The sequence below is a fragment of the Pipistrellus hanaki genome, assembly GCF_964339955.1.
Source record: "Pipistrellus hanaki genome assembly, chromosome: 3".
NCBI lineage: Eukaryota > Metazoa > Chordata > Mammalia > Chiroptera > Vespertilionidae > Pipistrellus > Pipistrellus hanaki.
This window is the reverse complement of record NC_140505.1, coordinates 151,435,650-151,461,214: the sequence shown is the minus strand read 5'-3', so window position 1 is coordinate 151,461,214 and position 25,565 is coordinate 151,435,650. Positions and strand designations below refer to the sequence as shown.

The following is a 25,565-nucleotide window of genomic DNA, read 5'->3' as shown; positions in this document are numbered from 1 at the left end:
AGTGAAGTTGAAAGGCCTGGCTCGGGCAATGTGCACCCACAAAGGCCGGCTTCACTCGTCTGTGGATGTCTGAGAACAGAGAAGGCTGGGCTTAATGCGCATTGCTCTCAGAGGTTATGTGAGACCCAGCTTCCAGTCCTGAATTTTAAATCCGAGTAGAACAAAATGGCTCTAGAAAACAGAGAGGCATGGTAATGGCAATCTATCCTAATGGTGACTTTTAACTAGCAATAAGAGAACACTCATAGGCACTTTAAATGCCTGGCAAAATACACATTTTATGATCCAATGCATTTCCTATGAATTTCTGAAAACAGGTTTCCCCCCATCTGAAAAACAGGTTTCTTGAAGCTACAGCCTGTCTTTTTCACTACTGCCAGTGTAACAGAGTTTAACAGCAAGAATTAGGTACTCAATAATTGTTTGTTGAATTGATTGAATTTATCTACCACCAAACTTCAAAAAGAAATTAAGGATATTTATAATTAAAAAAAAAACATTATACAAGTAATAAAACAAAAATTAAACAATGATATGAGAAAGAGACTATTTTGATGAAGATAATTATACGAAAACTTTAGCTGCATAAGCACTGCAAGCTAGCTCTGAAATTGCTGGCAGTCAAGGCAAAATAGTAAATGATTCTGTTATCTGTCCGACCAAACAAAACTTATCAGTTCATGATAAAGACAAACTTTTTCTCACATGAAAGTATGAAGACTTTAATTTCATGAATGAAAGAGATATGTAATATACTAGCTCCGACACCAGCAGCCACTTTAAGATGAATTAACAACTGAAATTTTGTCATCATTATTTTAATTCATGGGGCACAAAAGTGATATGTTCTAGCAGTGTTGCAGATAACTTCCAAATAGAAACTCCCCTATGAATCTTGCATTAATTATCTTTTGGGTCATGTCCATACTTGGGATAAAGACCAAGTTAAATGAGAAGACTGGAAGTTCTAGGGCTAAGCTTATTAGATATAAGCCCTGAAAGATTCCCATTTTCTAAGGTATGTTGTTCGGCTCTTTTAGCTTCTAATTTATAAATACATTATTTGTGCCATACGCCAAAGTACACTGACTACAGATTTTAAAAGTGATTCTAATAAAAGATGTTCTTTTAACTAAAAAAGTTAGATTTCCCTATTGGGATGGTGTTTATACAGTCAACAACATAGAAAACCATGGAAATTACATCAACAATTTTAACGAGAAAAATATTTCACACAAATATAAAGGTCTTAAAAAGAGTTTTAAAATGATTAAAATTTTGATATCTATTTTATGCATTTTGTACATGAGAAAACCTCTGTGTATCAAATGTAAGTCGTAAGCCAAAAATAAAAATTACAAGGCATAAATTAAGATTTCATGTATATTATCCATGTTTTGAGCTAACATACCAGCCAACTGTATCATACCATTCTTATATCAAGAAGTGATCCAAAAATCATAGTAACACTCAGAGAATTCATTATCACATTTAATATATAAGATGGTTTTCCTAAGTGTTCCAGTGTGATCTTCTTCCATCTCAGAGACCAGTCCTCTCATTCTGGCTTCATACCTCTGGAAAACTCAGGAGTAATCATGCCTCACCCAGCTTACCCTGCCAGTATGCATCCATAAGAACAATGAGAGAAGCTCTCCAATAAGCCTCCAACTCATCCATTTGCCAGGCTCACTTATTCATTTTTTTCTATAAAATATACCCCCATGGGATATTGGACATTTGAGACTTAATGCAGGCTCACATTTCTCATTTGCTGAAATGCATGCATATTAAATCAGGTGCATTTGTTGCCAAACCTGCTTATGCCTATCATTGTAATTATGTAATTTATTCAGATAATACATAGATTTAAAATAAAACATAAGAAGCTAAAAGACAGTTGTATTAAAATTAAAACTGCATGCTTTTAAAATAATAAATAAAAGTAAATTGTTTTTAAAAAGTATGTGAAAAACATAATAAAAATGGGGATAAAATAAATAAAAAAAAATCTGAAGATTCTGCCTTTGTGTTTTTTCTCAAGTATCTTTCAGTTCTTGTCCTATTTGAAAAAAACTAAACCTGGAATTAATAGATGACAATATTGAAGGAGGTTTATGTAAAAAAAAAAAAAAAAAAAAAAAAAAATATATATATATATATATATATATATATATATATATATATATATGTTAAATTCAAGAGGTGGATATGATGAATTATAATACAACTAAAATTAAAATGTTGAAAGCATATAATGCAATATTTCCTCATAACTGTCTTTTTGAGTTAACCAAAGTGCCAATCCTAATCGTGTCAGCTAAGAGGGCTTTCCCCAGGCTTCGTCATGTCTCGCATCCTGCTTACTGCCGTGACAAGCAGGAGTCCAGGACTCTCAGGTCATTTATTTCCACAGGAACCTGCAGAGTCACTAATCTGACTCCATCTTCCTCTTGCCCCACCCCTCCCACACTCTCACTCTGCGCCCTGTGCACCAAGTCTCACAGCTCAGACCCTGAGTCCAGGCTGTTTTTTTCTCTCACGTCCTATGTACCTTAGGAAAGGAAGGAAATGAGCTACACCAGACCATCCTCGAACCCTCCTTCTTGAGCTGTTAGCCTACTTTCTGGTCACTCCTTACTCAGTGGCGATTTCAGTCCCTCATAATTTTCTTCTCCACTCCAACATAGTCCATCCAGACAACACATGAATCTCTTAACTGTTCTACTTCCAAAACCCTTCAAGTCTCCCAGTCTCTGCAGAGAAGCACCAATAAGAATGTCAAACCTCATAGGGAAGGTAGGGGAGGGTGAGGGGGAAGGGGGAAAGATCAACCAAAGGACTTGTATGCATGCATATAAGCCTAACCAGTGGTTAGGGACAACAGGGGGGTGGGGGCATACATGGGGAGGGGTTTGGGATGGGAATGGGGGGATGAGGACAAATATGTGATACCTTAATCAATAAAGAAATTTTAAAAAAATGTTTCCCAGTCTCTGACTGGTGCTACCTATCTTCAGACTCACTTGAGTTCCTCCACTCACACAATTCTTCACTCTCATGGAGGCCTTAAGCCACATATACACTCTAATTCTTGCAAAGGTGAATCACACATAGATTATTTCTTGGGGGAATTTATAGTCTAGAGCAGTGTTTCCCAAACTTTTGACATATGTGTACCCCTTCTATAATTTTCATAACGCTGAGTACCCCTCGTACTGCTGAGAACGTAGAATTAGGTGCAGCTAAGCACGGTGCAGTGTATATCCCCACCAAACTCCAGTGCAACGCGTACCCTCACCAAAATCTTCCAGTACCCCTGGGGGTAGGCGTCCCACACTTTGGGAAACACTGGTCTAGAGGAATACAATGTGTATTAAAGTATAGAAGGTAGGATAGAAGGGATCACCTATGTCTTCTCCTTTCCTGTAACTTAAGTAGTTTAGATTTCCCAAACCAGGGCTTCTTAGGTAGTGGTTTGTTACAGAATCACCTGGAAGGCCTGTAAAGACACAGATTGCTGGCTGCACCCTGAGACTCTGGTTCTAGGACAAGAATTTGCATTTCCAACAAGATTCCAGGAGATGCTGACAACGCTTCCCAAAACCATGACAATCACTTTCTTTCACATTCTCAAATACCCAGGCCTCTTTCCCCTTTGCTATATTCATGCCATAAATGCCAACCCTGCTCATTTATACCCAGGGATTCTTCCACTGTGCATGTACAGCCAGCAGCTGGAAAGGCGCTGGGCAAAAACTCACAAATTCAGCTCACTTCAAATTCTCTAAGATGCACACTCTACACAAAGGATAATTTCATAGCCTCTCCTTCTTTCCACTGTCCCACTCTATCCAGCCTCAGGGGAAATTCTGCCTAATGTTCACTGAGAAAGTGTGAGCCATCAGCAGGGTACTCCCTCATCTCACCAGCACCAAATCTACCAACCTACCTGATCATCTCTGCATGAATTCATGAAAAGCTGATCAGCACTCAAATGTTTTTCTTCTTAAGTCCTCTTCAATGTTTGCCTCTGGAATTTATTACTCTTTCGTTCTACTTTCCTCAGTGTTTTATCTGTGCCTTTCTTAGGAGACACACCACTTTCCTCTAATATTATACATACTTTAATACGCACTGTATTTCTCTAGACCAGTGTTTCCCAAAGTGTGGTATGCGAACCCCCAGGGGTACGGGAAGAGTTTGGTGAGGGTACGTGTTGCACCGGAGTTTGGTGGGGATATGCACTGCACTGTGTTTAGCTGCACCTAATACATCCATTTTTTATTTTTATTTTTTTGACGAGGGGTACTCAGCGTTATGAAAATTATAGAAGGGGTACACATATGTCAAAGGTTTGGGAAACACTGCTCTAGACTATAAATTCCCCAAAGAAACAATCTATGTGTGACTAAGCTTTGCAACTGCCAAAGCAGGCTTCTGCCTATATTTTCAGACACTTAGTAAATGCTTATTTAAATGAATGAATGAATGGAACTTTCATCTCTTTTTTGCCTCTTTTAAAATTTCTATTAAGATATAGTTCAGATACCATAAAACTTTCCTTTAAATGGGAGAATTCAATAATTTTTAGTACATCCACGACTAAACTTAACCTCTTAAATAATTGTAATAATATTTTAAAATTTTTAAATAAGTATTTTATTATTTTATATTAATATTTTAAAATAAGTATTCAAATAATTCATGTTTAAAGAAACAAAAAGTCCCTGGAGTAGGGTAGAATGGGCGAGGGTTGTGTGTTTTTTTTTTTTATTTTTTGTTGTTGTTGTTGTTGGTTTTTTTTGTGTGTTTTTTTTTTTTTTTTTTTTTTTACAAAAAATATATTTTATTGATTTTCCAGAGAGGAAGGGAGTTAGAATCATCGATCAGCTGCCTCCCGTACACCCCCTACTGGGGATGTGTCCACAATCAAGGTACATGTCTTTGTTCCGGTCAGGGGCATGTACGTTGGTTGCGGGCACGTTCCCGGTGGGAGGGTGTGCAGGAGGCAGCTGGTCGATATTTCTCTCTCATCGACGTTTTTAGCTCTCTATTCCTCTCTGTAAAAAATCAATAAAATATATTAAAAAAAGAAAAAAAAAGAAGAAAAAAAAAGGTACGTCTTTGACCAGAATCAAACCACGACCTTTTAGTCCACAGGCCGACGCTCTATCCACCGAGCCAAACAGGTTAGGGCAAGGGTTGTGCTTTGAATGGCTTAGTTTTCACATTTCTATACTCCTTTCTACGCACATGACCAGCCTTGACTTTCCAGGTTCCCTCGGAGGAGGCTGGTGAAGAGAGCATTAAAAATGACTAGTGAACTTTTTTACTCAAACAATGATACAAACTAGTCTTTGTTTCCATCATTTCCTGTCCCTGTAGCTCCAAGTTGTGCCATCGAATGCCTCATTAAAGCAAACAAGAAGGGAAAAAGTGCCGGTCTATTTAAAATTCCTCTCAGGAGGTTTAAGAACCTGAGCGAGAAAAAGGGCAGGTCATGGCATTTACTTTATGAAAAACACTGATCTCGCACTATCCAAAGGGAATACAGTATTTTATTTTAAGTTGTAATGGACTCATAGGTTTATTTGTAAGCAAAAGTTTGCAAGAACTTTCATTTTTTTATAAAAGCGACATTTTGGAGCATGGTCACACAAAACTGAGATTACGGTATGCAAAGAGATGTAGTTTTATGCACATTATTTACAACTCTGAGTCTCTGTGGAATCACAGACTGAAAAAAATAGATCAAGTGCATGCTGAATAAAGAATAAAGTGAAAAAGGCAAATGGTGTAGTGAATAGAACCTCAAGTATTAAAATTAACCACAGAAAAATACACCAAAATGTTAAGATAACAAAATATTAAGATACCAACAATAAAAATACACCAATATATTAAGATACACTCTGCCTCGGTTGTGGAATTTAGGTGCCTTTTCTTTTTTATAAGTTACCAATTTTCTATAATAAGCTTATGTTATCTAAAGGTGCTATTTAAAGTATTAAATTTTGCAGATTAGAACTTATCAAACATTGTATTCAGGCACCATAAGCCTCTGCTCTGTGAACTAAATCCTATAAGTAAAACAAGTAAGACAATAATGATAAGGAATATGTTTGTCTTCAGAGAAAGACACTTTTAACTTATTTTTTTCTTTGCCAAACTCAGTATTTTCTTAAATGAAATAATTCATGTCATTTACCTCTCGGTGGCCAAAACACTACAAATAAGACACTGAAATACATTCCCAGCTTATCTATTCAACAAATATGTAGACATTATTATAGTAGTAGACATTCTAATGGAAAATAAGTCTGTAATGGCTCAACGTGAGAATGAAATGCAATTACATACACTTTTTCAGGGTTTACAATGTGCCATAAACAGTGGGAGGTAAAAAGACAAGTCATAGCTGGGGCTGTTCGGGAAAGCATGGGCTCACGTTCCACGGAGGGAGATTGTCACACACTTAAATTCTACACTCTGAGGGGCACTTTCAATGAGAGCAGTAAGAGTAATGTGCTATTGGAACACAAAGGCAGAGATTAATCCACAGTTCGAATAATTAATTAGTGATTCCAATGAGCTGTATTACTGCTTCCCATATTCTAAGATTGCAAAAATACAATTTAGTCTGGGAGAGCATTTAAAGCCAGCTCAAGGATATAGAAGGAGAACTGAAGAAAGAACTTGAGAGATTATAAGTCATATTCAGGATGATAAATATCTATTAGGTTGACCAACTAAAAAAATTGTAGTGTCAGAGACAGATGGGATAGCCAGGGAGGAAATTATTGATGCTGGTTTCATAGGAGATGGCAATGATCTGAATGTGACTATATCCATGATCAATGGAAAGGGAGCCCCATCCACTGGTGCTCATGAGGCCAAAGAATTGATGGGAAAGCGGGCACACTGGAGAGACAGATGTTATGAAGGTCAATAGGGCTGCTCAGTTCCCAGACTGACAACAACACACAGGCTGACCACACTTAGGATTCCCTAATATGCTCACTCTTCAACTCTCCAAGTGATGGATTCATCTCTTAATGAAACCTGTGCACTTGCACGACAAGAACAAGTGGAGGAAGTAGAATATAATACTGTGAACAAGGCATCCAGGAAATTTATCTTATTTCATCATCTAACATGTAAGTACAGAAATAATTCTTCGCCCCCCCCCCCCCTCCTCCTGCAATACTGTGGATGAAGGGATTATATGCTGGGGGCTAATTCCAGCAGGTCATAAATGCAAGTTCATCAAAAGGTTGGTGGACCTTGAGGCTTCAGCAGGGCTGAAGATACATATTATTGTCTGCTGGAATAGCTGAAAGCATTTCCCCAAATATGAAAATCTACATATATTATTGCCTGCTACTGGAATAGCCAAGGCAGTTCCCCCAACCTGACAATGCCTACTGTATACCAAACCTTATCTTTGATATGTATATCTGCTTTGCTTTGGGGCAATTTGTGTTAATAAAAAGCTAGGGGTCCAGAGATTCAGGGAACTTGGTTATTGAAGCTAGGTCTCCTCTGGCTCCCCAAAATGCCTTCCAAATTTGTATTTCATGTCTAGTCTCTTTATTAATTTACTCACAGCCCTTCTCCAGATTCCTGAACCCTTCCAGATGCTGAGAAACACCCCAGCAGTTATAGATATCAAAACCAATACCTGTGAGCTTAGATTATTACAATAAATTCTCCATGAAAAGAAAGATTACTATTCATGGATATTATACTATCACCAAAGCACCCAAAGAGAAATTCTCTCTGGTCTTAGAAAGGAGGAATTCTCATGCTTCCTGGTGTAAGTGATTTGTTTCGATCTCGGGGACTCTGTGAATCATGTACAAACATCTCTCCCTTTCTGTACTGGCTGCTAAACCATCTAAAGCAGCAGTCGACAACCTTTCAAACCTCACGGACCACCAGTGGTCCACAGACCACCGGTTGGCGACCACTGATCTAGAGCAACATGATTCTGAAACATTAGTGTGAATAAGAATCATCTGGGGATTGCAAAAAATGCAAGGTTCCCACCTGACCATCCTTGCTCACCCCATGCACCCTACTCTCATTAGAGACTCTAACACAGGGGGAATCCAAGGCCACTTTGAAAAAGACAGGCTTTGTGACCTACTTCATCACAGCTGGTTTCTGGTATATAAATCATCTCATCTTTTCCTACTTTGTCCTATTAACTGAACCACGAATTTTAAATTTTATTGTACTGTATTCACTCTCTAATTAACCCCTCAAACTTATTCTGGAGTAAGGAAGGACTGAAGTGAATAAAAACTTTTGAATTAATATGAGTGAATCCTACCGTTCCTTTTGCAAATATCAAGGAAAGAAAGCCGATCAATTTTTTAACAGCGGAGGAACTAGTTGAGCTGTAACAGCCCTGGGCAAAAAGTCAGACAAGCCAATGCATTATTCAGTAGTAAACAGGCTGCTCACTTGACGTGGGCATGCTGACAGCAACAGGCCCTTTGATGTTCAAATGGAAAGCCCTAAGATGGCACCTGGCTCATTTCAAATGCGTATGTGGGGCACCAGGACATGCTTGTTCAATTATTGGCAGAACTGTAGGACTTTTCACAAATGACAGAAAAAATCCTGCCTATAATGTACACATGAAGTGTGACCTGAAGAAAAAGCAATTATGGATGAGTCACTTTACATTTATTGAGGGAATACTTCATGGAAAACATTTTAATTCTCAAATACTATAGAGAAGCATTGAAATCACCTAGCTAATCCAGAAAAATTAAGGAAACCCACTTTTTTGGTTAATTCTCACCCAAGGATATTTTCCCAAGAATATTGATTCTTAGAGAGACTGGAAGGGAAAGGTAGAGACAGAGAGAGAGAGAAAAAAAATCCATGTGAGAGAGACACATGTTTCGGTTGCCTCCTGGAAGTGCCCCAACTGGGCTGGGGAGGGAGCCTGCAACCCAGGTCCATACCTTTTACCAGAATAGAACTCAGGCCCCTTCAGTCTGCAGGCTGATGCTCTATCCACTGAGCCAAATTGGCTAGGGTAGGAAAAATCTTCTGAGAGTTAAATATTTCTGTGTGTTTGAACTGATGGTACTGTCTTAATTCTCTACTTTCCTTTGTGCATATAGAATTTCTAAAACTGCTTCATAAGAAAATACAGGAGAAAACTATTAAGGATAATGGCTAACATTTCTAAGCACTTTCAGAATCCAATAAATTCAATCTTAGAATTGTAACTGATAGCAGAACTCATGTTCTGATAAAAGAGGAAAAAGTGAAGTGACAAGGAATGATCACTTACTACCTGCCAGTGTCTAGATATGCTTTACTCGTGTTATGTCAATCATCACAAACACCCCATGAAAAAGCAACCTTGATAAGAGTTATGCTAAGCCTTTGTAGAGTATAATTAACTCAACATAAAGTTTTACATTCCATTCACATACACACTGTGATGGAAATTCTTACTCAGCTTAGTCACCCTACAAACAGGGCAAAACATAAATCCACATGCACATTTACTGCTTCACACTTTTTTCTGCATAAAACATACTTTCATTTTCTACAAATAAGTCTTTTGTCTCATTTAGCACTTTTGCTGCTAAGTAAGTAGTCATTACTAGTGAAATTCATAAAATATAAAAATCGAGACAGCATTTAGAGATCTGCAGAGAGGGGCAGATGAATAGGCAGCCAGCCTGTCCCAAGAGAGATGCACACTACCCCTTAAGGGGGATTTGGCCCACCAGCCTGTCCCAGAGGCTCAAAGCCAATTATTCTCCTCTCTACTAAGAGTTCTAGATTCAACTAAAATATACTTAAAGAGCTTACTTAAAGGGGAATACATGAAAAGGGCATCTTTACAAATGTATGAGGAAAAGGGGAAGTGGAATTTCTCACTCCCTCAGTCTATCATGGGTAAAGGATTATTAGATATTGAACTATATATATATATATATATAATATAATATACATATATATATATATATATATATATATATATACATATATATATATATATAATTTTTTTTAAACCACCAGCTGCTTCTATTCTAATCACCACAGCTAAGGCCTGGGTTACTCATGCCAGTTTCATGAGGAAGTAACCACCATTCTGTTGTGAAGGTCATCGTTAGTTTAACATAGTCTTTTTTTTTTTCTTTCTTTTTTTTTTGTAATTGCTAGGTCTTTCTTCTTCACAAGGAAGGCACAGAAGTGGCAGCATCACTGACACAGAGAATAAAGAGCATGAACCTGGAGACAAGAAATGTCTGTTTTTTCTTGTCACTGTTTGAGACCTCTGGTTTCCTCTTCCCCTTAGTGATCAGATAGGGCAGAAGCCAGAGGAGAGTGGTGTGAACAGTACAGAGATGAATCCTATTCCTACTAATCTCAGGGATCTCCAAAAATTAGTGTGCTTCTGGTTTGTATCCCACATCCCTCTCTCAGCCTGTGACAGAAATCTCAGAAACTCGATTAGCCTGATCTGGCAGATAACAAATGATGAGCTGATTGGGGAGACTTGGCAAAGCCCCCTGGAGGATGGGTGCTCTTGCAGAGAAGTAGCTGGGCAATCTAGGCAGGCTCCTTCCAATGCCCAAGTTCTGTTGCTTGTCTCATCATGGGAGGAAATGCTTGTGTATTTAATCTCAATTTTTATTTAAAATACACAACTTGGCAAGGTACTTACAATTAGTGCAATTGTAACGGCATGCAAAACTTACCCTGAATTTAAATAATCACCCTTTGGCAGACAGAACAGAATTTCAAGAGGGCACTGAACTTAATTTCCGGGATCATCCCTTTGCCCATATTTAATGATGTTTGCAACAGCATAACAAGGGAAGAAATCAGTCTACATGTAGGTCTTTTTAATAATAGCATTTCCCTCTCCATTTGGAATTCTTACAAAGTAATCAAAATTTTGTAATATAATGCTAACAATTTATGGGCCTTAACTTTATCCTGACTCATGCAGCTATGATCTGACTCACACAGCTATGATTTGCCTGTATTTGAATAAAAACAACTAAAATATTCCAGGATTTCAAATAACCACAAGTACTTAGCCATTTTTTTTCTTCTTCAGAATAGTTCAAAATGTTTACTTTTCAAAAACACAAGGGAAATTCAAAAATTAAAATGAAAACTCTCCCACACTGAACAATAGAACTTAAATGTTAGCTGTGATACTGTGATCTGAGAAACATTTGCAAATATAAACTAGGGACTGCTCTTATTTTTGCTAAAGGCAAACCAGAGACCAGCATATTTTAAAGTTTATTGGGTCTATTCTATCTTTCTACAAATTATATCTATCTGACCTCTTATTTCTTTATCATTTATATATTATAAAACACCAAATTGTTACCAATTTCATATTCGTTGCTAAATTTTTCCTTATGCATTTACATTATTACTTTATTCTCTCAGGATATTATATATTTATCTCAACATTTGAAGTATTGGAAGATTTTTTGACGTTAAATGATAAATTTTAAGATACATTAATACAATTACAGTTTTATACTCTAACCAGTTCCCTATCCTATATCATAAGAGAGGAATATGCTAACTATCCGTTACTCCTTGAGGCATAACAACCAATTGCCTAACAACCAGATCACAGATCTGCAGGAGGGTGGCAAAAAGCTACAAGAGAGGGCAAGGCAGCAAGCTATGAGGGGGGGAGTAGAGAGGGAGGTGGGGGGAGCCACAGGAGGACAGGGCAGTGAGCTACCAGCAGCAGAGAGCTACCAATGGTGGTGAGCAAGTGGCCAGCTGAGGCAAGTGGCAGCAAGCTACTTGTGCACAGATTCATTATAATAATAATAGTATGTTATTATTAGAGTGTGAATGTATGCGGGGTACTCACACTCCATCATACACTTGGAGTACAGGCAGAGTTTATGCTTTAGTGGTGAATAACATGTTACCTTCAGGCCTAAAACCTCACTTGTTGTTCTTATTAGTTAATATTTTTCAAAAATCCCATACAATAATTTCAACATTAATAATAAATATAATTCTTTATATCTTTACCAGATCTGCTTATAACTTGTCTCTGGTCAACAATTTTCATATTTCTACATAGTAACCCTAAGTCTCCACTTTGCAAAAGTAGCAAGGAAATTGTGACATGTGAGTAGAAAATCTACTACCTACAAAATAATGCCAGTCACCAATATTTAGTAATATATGTCTATATCACTTTTTTTTTAGTTCTAAGTCAGGCAATTATTAGATAGATAGAAAATCTGGGGTTAAATTTAATGAAGAAATAAGTAGAATATTAATTATCTTATAGGAAAAAGTTGGCCATCAATTTGCCTTAAAAGATGTACCTAAAGATTCCTACAGAAGGAGGTTAATTAGAGCGTCATTATTTTATAGCATTATGTATAACACTGAAAAACTAGCCACATTGTGGCTGGCAGATGGATTGCCTCCCAAGAATATCCATGTCCTAATCCCCAGAATCTGTGAATATGCTGCTTTACATGGCAAAGGAATATTAGGGTTGCAGATGGAGTTAAGGTGGCTAATCAGTTGATCATGAGGTAGGGAAACAGTAGTAGCTCTACTAACTAAACTGAAAAAGAAGGATTAAAAGCCTTGAAGTGTCTTCCACTGTTATCAGTAAAAAATATGACCATCATATCTTTCGAACTAAAATTTTATTTTGCTTTACTTAGCTTAATTCTAATCCATTGAATGCTGTGATCCACATGTTGAATCTGATTAACATTCATGAACATGATGAATAAAAGTAGTTTACAACAAGAATTTTTTCTCTGACCCATAATAAACATTCAAACATGCAAGCTACTAAAAGCCTTAAAAAAAAAAAAAAAGAAAGAAAGAAAAAAAAGGGGGGTGGGGCTTGCTTGATATGGGAAAATGTCAAGGAAAGATAAAACTAGCTTTCAAGTCTACAAAAAATAAATTGTCCTGCTGAATTGATTCAGTTTAGGTATTGGAATGGTTAAGACCAGACTATTTTGACACAGATTACAAATTCTAACATGGAAATTAGCGCAGGGGGAAATAAAATTGAACTTATCTTTTCTGGCTACTTTAAATGTATATCTTTTAAAAAAAAATATTTTATTGATTTTGTACAGAGAGGAAGGGAGAGAGATAGTTAGAAACATCGATGAGAGAGAGTCATCGATCAGCTGCCTCTTGCACACCCCCTACTGGGGATATGCCCGCAACCAAGGTACATACCCTTGACCAGAATCGAACCCGGGACAAGCCGATGCTCTATCCATTGAGCCAAACCGGTTTTGGCTAAATGTATATCTTTTAAAATCAGTGCAAACGACTAAAGCTGACAGTAACAATCATTAAGTTCAAGATCAATGCAAAGAGTTGGCTAGACTCATGGGAAAATACTGGCGTTGGGTGCATTTTACTTATTTAAAAAGTAAGAGTAAAACAGATGTAAAGGTTAGGGAGCAAAGCAAGGAAATGCAACAAAAATAAAGAGAGAAAAAGAAGAAGAAGAAAAAAAGAGGAAGGAAAAGGGGAGAAAAAATGAAGGCAAGGAAACAGAGATGAAACCAGAGAGGACTAACAAGAACTGTCCTGACCACTGCTACAAGCAGAGCTGAGTTTGTGAAACTCAATCTTTTCATCCATTAAGAAAAAGATGGTGGCAGCTGACATCTATATAACAAGCATGATTACAACAGCGAGAGCAGATCAAACTTTGGAAAGAACCTAGTTACGCTGCTGCCAGCCACCCCAGCCTGTCCGGAAAATAAACCTAAACAGAGCTCCCAGGTTCAAATCTCACCGCCCCTGCTTTAGCGGACAGCTGTCACCTCAAGTCCCAACTGTCTACCACAAGTATATAGGAGGAGATGTCGCGGATCCACTGCTCTACCCAGTAGGATGAAGCTGTTTTAGGGTTTCCACAGGGAGTTGTTGCTGGACTACAACCTTGAATTCAGGAGTCAGGTAGGCGGTGTGGGCCAACAGAACTCTGTGTGACGGTGGAAATATTTTACATCGGCTCTGTCCAACATGGGGACCGCCAGCCACGTGTGGTTCTTGAGCACAGAGGAGTGTGGTTAGTGCTACTGAGGATGTGAATTTCTTATCTTATTTCAAACAATTTTTATTAAAGAGTCACATGTGGCCAGGAACTACTTTACTTACAGCGTAGAGTTAGCGAATATGTAACTAATAGCTCAAATAAAGTAGTATCTTCAACTCAAAAAATTAGAATATACCACATAATTTCTAAAAATCACTTTATCCTCCTTTACTTATATCATTATTTATATTTGTTATATTATTCTATAATTTCTTTTACTGAATATATTAATAAATCACAAAATACATAATGAATATGTAAGCTAAATACAGATAAATGCAATATATTGGGCATTTTTATGCACATCTACAAAATCCTAGGTGTATTCTGCATGGATACATGTAAGTGTATTATGTGTCTGGCCCACAATAAATACTTGATATGCATTAGCCATTATGATTAAGGACTGCACAGTACACTATTATATTGAGGTGACATATTTCAACAGTCCGTATTTATTGGGGATTTAGTTTTTGTTCCTATTTTTGTTCTTACAAAAAGCCTGGCAGTGAACATATTGGTATATCTATTTGATCTATTTGTAAGAATAGTCCCTTAGGATATGTTTTTAAAATTGGAGTTCCTGGGTCAAATGTCTCTTTTTCAGATTGTGGATAACTACTGTTAAGTTAACACACAGAAAACAACCACTTACAAGACAACACACTTTCGAAAATATGAGAGACTTACAAACACTTAGACCCAGATCATTAGGGTGAAGAGTTGATGGTGATGACAATGATACAGTAGAGATGACTAAGTTCTACAGATCTCATAACTATGAAAGAAAATCCTTTGATTTACCCTTCAATTACAGTAAACAATATTTGTGTATCTTTGTGGGGATTAACATATTACATTCTGCCACTCACAAGCTCTGTGTTTGCCCTGTTTTTTCCCTCTATCCCTGAACATATTATCATTTCTTCCACTAAACAGCAGGCAAAGCAACTGGCTTGTCTTTAGGGGTATTTTATATGGAGCATATGTATCTTTAAATTAAGGAATCGCACTAAAATCGGCTTCATACTCACACTATGAGAATCACAGGGAACTGAGAACTTACAAGGAAACAGCAGATTGCAATTTACCATTTTGCTGCTCAATCTGGGGCACAGATTCCTGGGTTGGAACCACAGTCGCCCACACTATTTATATATCTCTGGATTATTCACTCTCTCAGCATGAACAAATTAAATGTGCAAAAGATGTGTTACTGTATTTAACACGCTCTTTATCTTTGTGTGTAAGTGAAAGATGGGAGAAAAAGGAAGGAAAAAGGAAGAGCAAATACATGAAGAGTGAAAAATGTGGGTGTGCACATGAAAGAGAACTATTTTTAAACTTCACGTGTCCCCTTCTCCCCCTACCTGTGTGCAGTTGTATTCTGATGCTCCGTTCATACTGCTTGTCTTAAATTAAACCGTGGTATATGCCTGGTACACTCCAGGGAAGACCTCATGATGTTTAGCTCTGCCAGAGGCACTTAAATTAAAATCACAATTGAGTAGGAATATTCTGTTTATTTCCAAAGTGAAATCTAGGAAAAGATATGTCTAAAGGTAGGTTTCACATTTCAGAGGAAGGGGTGACCTTTTTGTTGTACTGCCCTGCTAACGCATGTACCCCGTGAGTTATCCTCACTTATCCTAGACTAATAAAAGGAGAAGAGATATAATGGGATTTATAAAATTTCACGTTTGCATAACGCATATGTTAGTTTTATACTATGAATGAAGTAAATGGCACAGCAGTTTTGCTAAAGAAAGAAGCAACTGGGAACTGAATTTTCTGAAGAATTCAATGCCTTATTCTGCATCTTATTCCCTACTGAGTTATATGTAAAAGGTCGACCATATTTTAGGAAACCCCTTTTTCAAAGTGATGAAAAGTTAAATTACCAAGCTTTGGAGACAAGTTATAAGGGGAAAAGACATTTAAAAGGCCATAGAAATAACTGAATTTGAGTCTAATTAGCAAACCTAGATGGAAAAATAAACCTAAAATCTAAACTGATCTGATAGGCATAAGCCCAATTACTTACAGAAAGTCTGAATAATATTCCAAATCTGACTATGGCATTTATGATATTAATTTAGGTGTAGGACTTAATTGGAATACAAAAAGGATTCAGAAGTGGGCACTATCTATTCGATTGGCCTTTAATCAAAATAATGTTATGGATAGATTAGCTACTTTGGGGAGAATTTTTCCAAAAGGCACAAAAATATTGAAGAGATAGCTAAAAATTTTATCAGGTGGACCTGTCATTTTAAAATTTTATATATACTTTAATTATACTTTAATTAATTAAAAATATTTATGATTAGTTAACACATCACTTCACATAGTTATAGAATGTGTGTGAATATGTAGTGTGAGTGTGTGTGTGTGTGTGTGTGTGTGTGTGTGGTTGGAACTTTTAATATCTGCTCTCTTAGCAACTTTCAAATATACAACACAGTATTGTTAACTGTGGTTGCCATGTTGAACATCACATCACCAGAACTGAATTGTCTAATAACTGGGAGTTTGTACCATTTAACTACCTTAACCCATTCCTCCCATTATCCATTCCTGACAACCACCAATCTGCTCTGTGCTTCTGTAAGTTTGGTTTCTTTTAGATTCCACATATAACTTCAATCATACAGTATTTGACTTGGCCTGTCTTATTTCACTTAACATAAAGCACTGAAGATTCATCATAATCTAACTTAAGAAGAAGATACAAGATACTGCTACTCATCGATTCTTGCTGCTGCATATCAGTATGAAATTCAGATTCTGGCTTGTTGGGGGACCCTCAGGGCCACCCTCAGTCTCAATGATTCACTAGAGCAGTGATTCTCAACCTTCCTAATGCTGCGACCCTTTAATAGAGTTCATATTGTGGTGACCCCCAACCACAAAATTATTTTTGTTGCTACTTCATAACTGTAATTTTGCTACTGTTAATGAATTGTAATGTAAATATCTGTGTTTTCCGATGGTCTTAGGCAACCCTGCTAGCAGTTCTCAACCTGTGAGCTGCAACCCACAGGTTGAGAACCACTGCTGTAGATATATACAAAATGGGGCAAAAGTAAGTTAATAGTGGTATGTGAAACACAGAGTTAGTTCTTGTAATAAACTCATTTATAATTGCAATCACTTATTAATCATTGTATTGTTTTCCATGCCACAACCATAAACCCACTTTTCCCCCATCCTGTATTTTGTTTCTTGCCCCATTCTGGAGATGTAGCAGCTGGGAAGCATACCTGGAAAACACCCTGCATTCAGCATCTTTGTCTTGCAGGTCTGGCTGCTCTCCACAGATCCCAGATGTAATATGCTCATAAGCAGCCTGTAATACTGTTCATCCAAGCTGCACAGTGTGCTGTGAGCCTGGCAGCCTCCCTCTGTGGGAAGCGTGGCTGCAGATGACTAGCTGAAAATAAAACTAAACTCCAGGCCGAATGCATCATCATGATTTTAATTAAGTCACTAGAAGAGTTGTTTCATTTTGTGGGCCCCCCACCCCTCGCCACCTCTTATTTACAAATTTGGTCTAAGAATATTATCTTTAAGTAAATAAAGCATTTTGAATCAAAGTACAATAAATTTGTATGAGAGAATTTTCCTCAGTTTAAGTCTTACAAATGTTGCTGATTTTAATACAGGATGCTATCCTTTAAGAATCCAATACCTATAAAAATATAAATATTCTGAAACATAGTGCAGAATATAAAAGCCAGAAAAAGCTTAGGAAGCAATCATGTATATCCTTTCAACCAAAAAAAAAAAAAAATCCTGCTACAACAGATGTTGATATGGCACTAGGCTTTTATTAAAATACATAGAAAAATTATTTCCCACCTAGAAAAAATTTCCCATAATTCCATGAGTGATTCATTCCTCTGCCTCTCATAGATGAGATACCCTTGGAAATTTTTAATCAAAATACCTTGGGCTGTGCTGAATAATACTTAATCTGTTTAGGTAAGTGATACCTGGCTTAAACAGTATATTTATAATTTACTTCTCAAGTGAAGTCAAACAGCTGATTAAAATAATTTTAACCTGAGAAACATCTTACATTCTAAATATACATCAACTTTCTCACTACAAACGTGCTTGTGATAAAATTCACCTATGTCAGATAAGGTCTAATTCTTGTATGCTGTTTGTTTTAAATGGAGACCATTTTATACGGCAGTTTTCTACTGTCTTTTATACCTCTATTCCTCAACCCCTGAGTAACTCCAGTTTCTGTCTTAAGAAAAGAAATGGAAGCTATGGGAAAACTGACTCACCTTCTATTTGAATAAGCAAGCTGGTTAACTAAATTTCACCAGAGGTTACTGTCACTATTCCTGCACTCTATGAGGATTAAATGTATATGTACATATGTGCATACTCACACACAGTAGATATATAAATCACTAATAACTTTTCCCAGTGCTTCATCTAATCTGAAAGAAAAAGCTTCGTTTAATCAGTTCCCCTTATAGTTAAACCTGATGGTGGTGGTTGTGTATTTTTTTGTTTTTTTGGTTGTTGTTCTGCTGGATCTCTGATCTGCTCTATGTTGCTAGGCAACCAAGAGGATGAGGATGGGGTGGTGGCAGAGAATTTCAGTTGCATTGTTCAGGCCAAACAAATATAAAATAATTACTAAAATTCTTGTTAAAGTCAGAACTATGTATATGTAAGGGGTTCAGATGTTTTTTGTGATTATTTCAAATCAAGGGTTGCTAAAATAGAGATAAATGCAGGAATGTTTTTTTTCCCCCCTTTTACGTGAAGTGTGAAAGTAGGCAAAACCATTATGAGGGAAGACAGAGGAGGTCAGCTAAAATTTGCTTTGCAATGTCCATCAGGAAGTCTAAGATATATATTTACTTCTTTCTTTTTATAAATAAAAAAGTTATTTGCTTTGATTTTTGTCCCTCATATTTCTTCCAGTGTATATAGTGAGCTATTTAAAAGAAATTAAGCAAATAAACATATAAATCAAGGTAAATGAATGAAAAATTTACTACATTTACATGCTATCATATTAATGCTTAATTCGTTGTTATTGCATTTTATAATCATTTACAATTTTTCTTGGTAATTTAAATAATTTACAAATCTTCTAAGTAGGAAACTATTCTATTTTATTGGCTCTTCCAAGTAGGAGTATGTATTTACAGTAGTTTTTGAAATATTTACATATTCATGAAACTCAAGATATAAAGTGATGAAAGAGAACATATGTATTATCTATAGACACAGTTGAGCAAACTTGAATTGTTTATGTTGATTTCCTAATTGTCTCAATTGAGAAACAAAAAATATTTGTTTACTGAGTTTAGAAACTGGTCCCTAGTTTACAAGATTCCAAAAATCTATATGGCACTCAGGATAAATTTTCCCATAAAAAAGTGAAAGTTAGAGATACAGAGTTCTCACAAAACACTATGAAATCCACAATGTGCCTGATGTATACCACTAATAGAATATAGAACCTGTCTGTAATGAAGAGGGATATGTCAATGACTGGGGAAAGGTGTTAAAGGATCCTGTTTTGAATGCTAAGATTATCTACCCTAAACACATTATCTTAGAAAGAGAATCAGATGCATCTCACTAATCACCCTCTACAGAAAACTGTTTGCACTGTGGAACAGAAAGCTCTAAAGGTCCAGGAAGTATGTGGACTGGATACTTGTTCTGGCAGTAATTTATATGCCATTAAAAGAAGCCTACCAGATTCTTTTTCCAGCTATTCAGCCCAAGTGCTCTTCCGGGTACTGGAAAGAGAATTGAGCCTGGAATCTACATTTCTGATCCATCCAGTCTCTTCCCGTGACCATCCAACCTTTACAATCACACCCTCAAAAGTTTCAGACTATGGTAGGTCACATGAGAATCAGCAAGGGAGGTTTGGGGGCAGGTAGGGGTGGCTACAAAATTTATAAATAACAAAAATAATCAAGACCAACTATTGTAGGGTTAGAGATTGAGGGGCCACTTTCTTCTTAAATTTCTCTTCTTTTCTTAATTCATTCCAGCAATAGTGAGGAAAAAATTGCATGAAGGTGATATAGATTCCAAAATAAACTTCTCAGGTAAGGAATTGTGAGAAGGGCAAAACTACCATGAAATGTGAATGTTTTCTTTTTGTTAATTGGGTCTCCCTATTGTTGAACACCCTAATGTTTCTAATAGTAAAACCCTTCAGACAACCACCAAGTTCCATGCTTGCTTTGGGATTATAGGTAAAAAGAAAACTCTACCTGGCTGCATTTTGTTCATCAAAACCAAGGAAGAGAAACCTGAAGCTGAACCAACAGATTGTGTTAAGAGAGAAGAGGAGGAAGGGGGAAGGTGGGAAGGAAGGGAACAAATAACAGGGTGTGGCTGAGGAGAATGAGATGCAGCTCAAAGGGAGAAAGCTGGGATGCAAAAAAGATTGGGGCAGTGGTGTCCTGGATGAGTTCCTGGGAGCAAGGCAGGTATTTACCTGACTTTACCCTCATCCTAATACCCAGACTGATACTTCCTCAACCATAACCACTGTGAAGCCTGGTCACAGGGGTGAGGCAAAAGGCAAAAAGTGTTAATTTGGGAGGGCCAGAAAACAAAAACAACAAAAACAAAAACAAAAAACAACAGATGTCTGAGGAAGATGGAAGCACATTCCAGGGAGCAATTCAGGACAGGCGTGTAGTTGGCCTGAACTGTTACTTATAATTGAAGGATACAGATAAAAGTGAAATGAGCTGTATATGAAGATTTGAAAATTAAGCACAAAGAAAGATTTTTGCTTAAAAATCGATTATATTAAAATAGGGGCAAGTTCATGGAGGATAGAAACAAGTAGTGCTCAATAGACATTTAGTGAACATCTGTTTTCCATGTTTGGAAATCTTTAGAATGAAGATTGATAATGGAAGAAAAATATTAATATTTTTGTGCTCTTCAAATAAAGATAAAAGAATTATACTAAAATCTTTAAATCAGACAATGCTGTGAGGTCTAAATAATTATTTCCCAATCATGCCATTCCTTTATAAGTCATTTTTTATTTCTAAATTCTATTTTAATATGCTTTTCTTCCAATTAGTTTTACAGGGCAAGAAGGATGACATTTACAAGAGGACTGACAAATTTACCCAATAACAGTACGTGAACAGCTTGTATCTGTCAACAAAGTGGCTCAAAATTAAAAATCGCCATTGAATTTTTTTGGATCTAGAGCTCTTTGTTTTGCCTACTACTAATATTGCAGAAAAATGTGTTCATCTTCAATTTATTGCTATAATATTGCTGAATACTCATTTCATACCTATTCAAATTTCTTAAATGTAAGAAATTTGAACAGGTCCAAAATTATTTAAAAATCAAAACACAATGCTGTTTATATAAATAAATGCCAATCTTTGTGCAGAAAAGAAGATCTGAAGATACGGAAACAAAGATCTCATGGCTATTTCATGAGCTTAAGATAGCATTATACTCTGTTAGGTGTTCCTGTGAGACATTCAGAGCACAGGGCACAGTGAATATTTTCACATTTTGGCCTTGGCAAGGACACGGCTAAATGTAGCCTAAAGTAACAATATTTTTAAAAAATTAATGTCTATTTTTATTTACTGGGCTGACTTTAGAACCTCACCTTTGTCCAGATACTTTCACTTATTGACACTATTTTTAGGTCAACTGTTTTGCTGTCTGATCACTACATATGCACCGTGTATTAGAAGGTGAACTGAACTGCCTTCTGCTGTGAAGTCAAGGTAGTCAAGAGACCTGGTTTTAGATTCAGCCACGTCTCTAACTGTGTTGTGTTGGACACGTTATGTAATCTTTCTGGGCCTAAGTTGTTCAAACGGTGCTAATGAAACATACTTATGAAATTTCACTGGAAGTTAATTGAGAAAATATAATTTGCACAGCGTGGGTATTCAAAGAATATCAGTTCTCTTCTCATTTCTCCTCTTTAATTTTTTATGAGGTTAAATAACATAGAGAATGTCTGCCTAGATACATAGGGAATCCATAAATGTCTAGCTCTCTCCTCCCACCCTTTCCATTGTCCCCAGGTTAGTATAAGGAATAAACCGAGATGTGTGGAATGAAAGGGAAGTTCAAAGAAGCTCTGTTATTTTACTATGATAAAAAGCAACATGGGGTGGGGGGAGCTCTGGTTTATATTTCATTGGGGGACAGGTAAGGTACAACAATTCCCCCCTTTTTATAAAGGACCCTTAAAAAGATCCACTAGAGTTACCTGGCTTTCTTAAAAGCCCTTGAAAGAGGAAGGACTAGAACCTCATGCCCTGCCTCCATAGGCGGAACTATCTACTGGTCACGTGCAAATATAGCTCCTTCTTGAATAAACTATAAACACACTAATAATCCTAGAAAGTGATATTTATTATTATACAAATAGGTCAGTTTTAAATTATTGCCATATTTTAATAAATATATATTTAACCATTTCTTTGATGCAAATGGTCTTTTAGTCTATTCTATGGGAAAGAAACTATGCATTTACGTTCTAACAACCTATAGGGTAGAGTTAAAACCTGGATAAACCTCAGGTAATTTCTTTGGGAGGAATAACCATTGTCAAGTCACCAACGTGTGGTAGGGGGTATTTTCATAAGTCTAATTGTTTTTAGACATAACCACTGCCTGGCTTTACTACATGAGCACACTGGGAATACTGATATGCCTGCCTCCTTCCTGCTAGATGGATTTCTCTGCTGTTCTCCTGCACCCCATCTGTTTTAGCAGAGGAAATCAACAACCTTGGGAACCCACAGAACATGTCTGACAGCTGCAGAACTCAGAGTCTCAGTTCAACAAACGGTGACTCACAAGACTCTGACAGGAAAAACATTCACCGCTACAACTTGGTGGGTGGGTAGGAGTGTGTGTGTGTGTGTGTGTGTGTGTGTGTGTGTGTGTGTTATTTAATTAGTTTGACTAAAGGAAGAACAGGCCAACCTTTTTTATTTTAATCAGAATTGGGATTTCATGGATCTTTTATGAGCTTAAGATAATATTAAACTCTGTTAGGTGTTTCTGCTAGACACTCAGAGCACACAGGGGATATGTTCAAATTTTGGCCCTAGCAAGAAAACAATTAAATGCAGCTTATAATAAAAATATATATTTTGAATTATATATTGACCGAGGTGTGTGTGTGTGTGTGTGTGTGTGTGTGTGTGTGTTTTTACTGAGCTGTCTTTACAATATTTCCCATGTTTAGATAGTTTCAATGACTGACACTACTTTTAGGTCAACTGTTTTGCTGTTTGGTCACTAAAAATGCAGTATATTAGGCATATCACTTGTTTTGTGGCTGTTTTAAGATACTGTTACCTCATCCTGTGCTCTACCTTTGTGATAATTAGATTTAATACAGATTAAAAAAACAAAAGAAAAAAAACACAAGAAGACTTACAAAAAGGGTATTTATCCAGCCTTTAACCTTTCTTGACATACATTATTTTTCAATGTAGGAGCAGAACCTCAAAATCACATATAGTTTCTTTTTTCCATTACTCCTAGACAAGGGCCTACTTCCGCCACCTTCTGCAGTGTTGGTGCCCTTCCCTGAAACAGGCTCTGAGAAGATTGTGAGGAAATTACTGAGCAGCACACTACAATGTAATCCAATATTAAAGTCCTTTAACTGGAAATTTATAAAGACTCAATAACGGGAGGGATATCCTAAAATTAGGCCTGCACAGACAAGAGGAAGAAATGGCTTAGAATCAGAGGTGTGCAGGCAGGTTGCTAGGATACTGTCAGATGGACAGTATGGCTTTGGCAAAGGTAGCCCCTCTTTACAAGAGCTTCCTGTTCCTGCTTTTTCAGAAACTCAGGGCTGCTTTGGACTCTGACTAGAGGACACTCACTCCTGCCTCCTATGATGAGCGGGAAGTAAGAGCTGGACTGGTCTCCGGGAACCAGGTAAAAAAAGGTAACTCAGGGGGAGAGGGTGTCTCAGCCTCACCCTGCAGCCCTTTTCCCCCACATGGTCAATTCTCCTAGCTCACAGAGAAAATATATCATACTAGAGGACCAGTGCAGGAAATTCGTGCATGGGGAGGGGCCCCCCCAACTGCCCTCCCCTGCAGGCCTGGGCCCCCAGTAACTGTCCTCCCCTGCAAGCCTAGTTGCCCCCAAATGCCCTCCTCTACTGGCCCCGTCACCCCTAACTGTCCTCCCCATCTTGTGTCCACATGGGGGCGGCCATCTTGTATGTTGGAGTGACGGTCAATTTGCATATTACTCTTTTACTAGATGGGATATGCAATTAAGTTTCATAGTTTTCTCTTTTAAGTTAAGGCTGTGTTTGATAATCATTTGTGAAAACTCTCTCAGCATTGATTTCCATTGGCATCCAGCGCCATGATCATAGTAAATCATAATAAAGTATTATTATTACTAAACCCTACCAGGACTATCTATTCTGGACAAGATGGAGAGAGCCATGGCTGCTGGATTCCTTTCACAGATACATCTGAGAGCTGTTACAAATGATACTGTGTCTTGGTAGTTTTCAGAACCTTGCTTGGCAAGTAAAATAATAGCTCTAGCAACAGAAAGAACAACAAGACCCCCTGGGGGAGCAGGAAGAAGTTGTTCTATTATGGATGGGAAATTACCATCTAAAAAGTCAGAGTCCACAGCCACAGACTCTGCTTGGCCGTTTTCTCTCCCAGAGTTCCCTGGTTAAAATATCACTTGTCCAGTCACCATGATGTGGTAAGAGAGCAACTCCTGCTCAGCACAGCCAGAAACCACAGGTGACATCGTGGCAGCTCCCAAGCTCTGCTGGAGTGTGCACCACGGCGGAGGCTCCCAGCGTTCTCTTCTGCACCCGTGTAGACTGCAGACAGAGATCTTTATTGGTTCTGTTTCCTTCCGCAGACACAGGCCAATACCTGGTACACAACAGGTAGCCCCTGAAGAGCTGCTAAATGAATGAGTAAAGAAGAAAAGAGAGTGGTTTTGGATGTGACCACAGATGCACAACTAGGAAGAATAGTCTTGAAGTGTATTGCACAATGACAGATATCTGGAAAGTATCGGCAAGATGTGTTCTAAATTCCAGCCAAAACAAAGAGAGAAGTAAATCAATGGTGAACAATAACTTAGTAAAATCACTGTTGCCTGAATAAACATAAAATAAAATGGAACAAAATCTTCAGATGATGTCATGATGAAAGAAAGGGAGGTTACAGTAGAGAAGTTGAGAGACTGCTAAGATTGTTATTGAGGGGGGATGATAGCGATATTAAGTTTTATACACTAGAAGGGAAAAACAAATATAATGAATCTTAATAAATTAGAGATAACAGAAGAAAAATAGTATGCGTAACTTCTGAACAAAGAGAATAAAGCCCATGTTATCAATATAATAGAGGTTAAGAAGAGAGAGGAAAAAAAATACTTG

General features: G+C 37.3%; 1 protein-coding gene and 1 long non-coding RNA gene across 3 annotated transcripts in view; one reads left to right on the top strand and one right to left on the bottom strand.

The window, feature by feature from the left end:
- SLC2A13 (solute carrier family 2 member 13) overlaps positions 1 to 25,565 on the bottom strand; it is a 263,372-nt gene that overhangs the window by 79,657 nt on the left and 158,150 nt on the right. The window lies entirely within an intron of this gene.
- LOC311618800 lies at positions 21,807 to 23,756 on the top strand. 2 transcript variants are annotated; one of them, XR_014794366.1, is made up of 3 exons: positions 21,807 to 21,888; positions 22,848 to 23,017; positions 23,672 to 23,756. It is a non-coding gene; the product is annotated as an uncharacterized lncRNA (long non-coding RNA). The 2 variants fall into 2 exon arrangements; XR_014794367.1 differs by having other exon boundaries at positions 23,649 to 23,717.